Source organism: Rutidosis leptorrhynchoides, chromosome 3 (genome assembly GCF_046630445.1).
Source record: "Rutidosis leptorrhynchoides isolate AG116_Rl617_1_P2 chromosome 3, CSIRO_AGI_Rlap_v1, whole genome shotgun sequence".
NCBI lineage: Eukaryota > Viridiplantae > Streptophyta > Magnoliopsida > Asterales > Asteraceae > Rutidosis > Rutidosis leptorrhynchoides.
The window spans coordinates 637,545,117-637,549,736 of record NC_092335.1 but is presented as its reverse complement, the minus strand read 5'-3'; the positions used below and the strand labels follow the sequence as shown (position 1 = coordinate 637,549,736).

The 4,620-nt window shown below is 31.3% G+C and overlaps 2 long non-coding RNA genes across 2 annotated transcripts; both read right to left on the bottom strand.

The window, feature by feature from the left end:
• Positions 1-856: 856 nt before the first annotated feature.
• On the bottom strand, positions 857-2,759 carry LOC139899088 (uncharacterized). Its single transcript, XR_011777315.1, has 3 exons — positions 2,710-2,759; positions 1,960-1,969; positions 857-964 (listed from the first exon to the last, which is right to left on the bottom strand). It is a non-coding gene; the product is annotated as an uncharacterized lncRNA (long non-coding RNA).
• A 727-nt stretch (positions 2,760-3,486) lies between these two features.
• On the bottom strand, positions 3,487-4,274 carry LOC139899087 (uncharacterized). Its single transcript, XR_011777314.1, has 3 exons — positions 4,097-4,274; positions 3,957-3,974; positions 3,487-3,682 (listed from the first exon to the last, which is right to left on the bottom strand). It is a non-coding gene; the product is annotated as an uncharacterized lncRNA (long non-coding RNA).
• Between the last annotated feature and the right edge of the window lie 346 nt (positions 4,275-4,620).

The window sequence follows — 4,620 nt, the reverse complement described above, 5'->3', positions numbered from 1 at the left end:
TAGTGTAAAGACCCGTGGAATCACGTGATTTTAAAGGAAAAATTGTTGAATGACATGTTATAGTAGGCAAGGTTGTAAAAGTCGCGAGTCGGGGACGCATCGGTCGAGACCTAAAAAGGACGCATCAGCCGAGTCGGGGACGCATCGGTTGTTGACCAACGTTGACTTTATTAATAATTTCTTAAATATATATTTATATATGTATAAAATAGTTGATTATTTACCATAAATTTCTTAAATAAGAACTTGAATTTATATACAATCAAACTTCAAACTCAATTAATGTTACCGAGTACATAATCAGTAAGGACAGAGAGAAAAGAGCGGCCCAAAAAATGAAAACAAACCCTAATTTTAAAACATATCACATCTTGACGAAAATTTGAATGATTTTGACCGTTGTTGACCAACTTTGACCGTCATTGACAGACTTTGACCGAACTTTTAGCTTTGACCGTCTTTTGAGTCGTTTTTAGAAAAAACGGGACGGAGAACCCAAAAAAATGACGCATCGGCCGACGCGTCGGGCAAGTCGGCCGACTTTTACAACACTGATAGTAGTCATGTTATTTAAGATCTTAATGTATATTTATATTTACATATCTATAACATGCAAAGTTTGAAGTAAAACTAACAATGAAAAAGTAGTAAGTTGAGAATGTTCAATCTTTATTATGGTCATATTAGCTAATTGCTTCAATTTGTGATCTAAAGAAACCATGAAGTTAGAATCAGCGCATTAGAATCCCTAAACCAACAAAACATATGATCAAAGAAAACTCAAACAATGCAATTAACATATTAACCAAATGCTTGAGTTTGTAATAAGCAAATAAATAGTACAATCATACACTCATGGGGACCATTTATCATCCCATCCAAACCCTTGCTCCAATTTGCCAATTGTACTTGATCATTTCACACTGGCTAAAATTGAAGATCTGGTGTATAACCTCAGCAAGACCTACATCATATTCAACAACATAAATTTAAACGACGACTATAAACAAAGAGTAAGTAGCCCTTCAAAAAAAAAAAAACAATACATTTCAGATTAAACAAACCATTACTTTATAGCTATGATGTAAGGAACAAAACTACTTTCAATTTCGAAACTACTTTCAATTTCTTACAACTATTGTATACCTCAATAATATATATTAAAATGCTACGAAAGATTAAAATGCAACATAATCAATAATCAATAATCATAGCATCCATGTCACTATTGATCCACACATTTTGGTACCCAAATTATACAACACTATCTATCAGGTAGATATGAAAACTTTAACCTTACACTACTACGTAAATTCTTATTTCACTATACTTTATCTTTAGTACCCCCACAATTTGTACCTATCACCAAACTAATACAATGTCAAATTCCTGACAGTATACCCGATAATTGTTGCTTTCCATTTCTATATACCCAATTCCACTCCATGAGACCACATATGAGCAAGTAGTTCTTTGGATCACCTAGCCATTGATGCCAGTCAGTGGACACTGCATTTTTTTCATCCCTTTAGAAACTAAATCAACCTACTAACCATTATCTCATTGATTGTGATCGATGCACACCCACCACTATATAAACAATATTTGACTAAACTTAGGTATACACAATAAATATTTGACTAAACTTAGGTATACACAATATTTATATTCCAATTAAAATTGACTTAAATGAAGATTTTAAGAATCTCACTTTAATAGAAAAATAACCTTGAAATACTTCAAATCTAAAGTAAATGGAGCACAAATAACCCTACTTTATTGTAAAATACTAAAGTAAGCTTAAAAGATACTTCAAATGTAAATTATAAAGTAGGTGCATAAAATCGAGCAAACTCATGTGATCATTATTCTATTATGTAGGAATAAAGCAATTAAGCAACAATCTACTTATCTACCTAGCAAACTCATATGTAAACTTTATTAAATAATCTATTGTACCTCTGTCTGGCTTCCATCTTCCCATAGTTTAAAAAAACGTACGCCTCATACGCCTCGAGGCGCGCCTCACTACGAAATTGCAATTCACCGTTTCGAAACGAACGCCTCATTGCTGAATAAAAACGGACGCCTCACACTTGCGGCTCACACTGAAAATCGTACGCCTCAATTTTTTAGAAAAAACGTACGCCCCTTAGAAAAAATAGCGGGAAAATTGTGGCGGCTAAATTAGGTGAAGTGGTAGGTGAAGGCTTAGTTTGTTGAATCCGTGAATGAGAAGAAGAGGTAGATGAAGGCTTAGATCTGGTAATTGAAAAGAAGGCTTAGTTTGTTGAATCCGTAATTGAAAAGAAGAAGAGGTAGGTGAAGGCTTAGTTTGTTGAATCCGTAATTGAAAAGAAGAAAGAAGCACAGATCTGATTCTGATCTAATCTTATCTATACTGCGTATATCTTTATATATTTAAATATTTTAATTTATTTTTCTTTTATCAAATTTCAATTACAGCCCCTAAAGTTTTACTAAACTTTAATAATAAGAAAAAACTATATATACACCCTTGAAACTTTAATAAAATGATGATAACAGTCCCTGTTAATTATATATTATATATTATCGATTATATATATCTAATAATTTTTTATGTATTTTTTTAACTCCGCCTCGAACGTACGCCTCAGTTCGCCTCGAGGCATACGCCTCGCCTCACAAAGGGAAAACGCCTCGAGGCACGTTTCCGTTTTTTTAAACCTTGCATCTTCCTTTTTGTGCGTCAACCTCAACATATATCATTCCTCCCTAAGGATTAATAACCAGAAGCATCTCATAACCAAGCTAAACAAAAAAGAACCAAAAGCATTTTTTTTTTTAGAAAAAAATCAAATACTCATAGTAACCATATAACAAACCTTGAATCAAACAACAATCCGGATTCAATTATGTAATTATCAAATTTATGAACTACCATTAAGGCTCATAAAGTCTTAATCCCTTGACACAATATGCATAAGTTATGAATAAGAGAATAATGTCGAGACTTTTACAAGAAAAATGGTACAACAAAATCATTATCTTAATTAAAAAGTTCATATACTTCAAACCTCAACTTAACAACCTTACTTTAAACAAAATTCAGCAAAAAATAATAATTAGAAAATACATATAAACATGAATAAATAAAAAGGATCTTCCAGAATTGAACCACATAGCCTATGAGTTCAGTGTTGTAGTTGCAAACTTAAATGTGTGAATCAAAGCATGAAAACTATATATTGAATTGAATCACACTATAAAACAAAGACTAATAATATAAATTGTAGCAATGATTAGTTTTATAGACCATGTGAATTGCCACTTATACTTTAATTGAAGAAAGTTGGGAAATGTACTCTTACTCTTTTCTTTTGATAGTGGGACATGTAAAATAGAAACAAAGAGACATAAGCACTTTTAAATACCTGCAACCAAACCCATTCCAATATCAAGTTTTCAAAAACTATTTTTTTTTTGAGGTTTGTGAAAACATCTACTTTCAATTTTAATTCACAGTTCTCCATTTTGCTTCTTCTTTGAAAGACATATAACTAAGTTAAATTTAATTAAACATTAAAAATCCCAAGGAAACAGATTAATAAATGATTACAATTCAACAATACCTTTTCATAACTCATAGTAAGCCCACATGGCACAACTTTTGCAGCAATCTTGTATACTTCTTGATCACCTACAACAACACAATTACAATTACAAAGAAGAATAAATATAAAAGTAAAAAAAAAAATCAATTTTTTCGTTCTTTTCTTTGCATATTACCACATCACAAATCGTGTACCTTATATGTTCAGGCTATTAAATGCATCAGTTTTATTGAGGTAAAAAAGGATGAAAAATAAGATAATGCGCAAAGTATTAATGACATAGACATTTGGATGAGCACCTGGAATGCATTAAAACTCACAGATAATTTCAGCAAAAAAATAGTTGTATTAAAAAAGTACCTGAAAGTTCAACTGAATCTGCACTTATCCATCACAAATCCACATGCCCATATCCGCAAAAGAATTTTAAATCTCAATTTTTTCATGTAAGCAACTTAATGGTGATGGAATATTTCTTGAAAAAAATAAGAAAAACGAACCTGTTAAGTAGCGATTGTATGAAGAATTCCTTATTGCTTCGATCTTACAAATGGCGAAGAAGAATTCGCTATTGCTTATGTCGCTTGTTGAATTTCTAGGGTTTTTTTTAGGGTTTTCATGTAAAGGGGAAGAGGGTGGATGCTTGGCTGATTTGTTTCATAAATGAAAGAGTGAAAGAGTATACTCCGTATTTTTTATTTCTTGAACTCCGTATTGTTTTATTTATTTATACGGAGTAATTATATTATTTAAATTTCTATTTAATAAATTTTAGGGAAAATGGCACCAAACTTTCATTAAAATCCTATTGTATACATTCAACTTTCAAAAGTCCTATTGTATGCATTCAACTTTATATTTCTCCTATTGTATGCATTCAACCTGTTATAACAGGTTACCTTCTAGGTCACCTTTTAAATATTTACATCTTTAGTCCCTCGTATTTGTAAATTCTAATTTCATTAGTCCTTTTGTTAAACAAACATACTATATACCATTTTAAAGCTTGTCGGAAACACTTTCC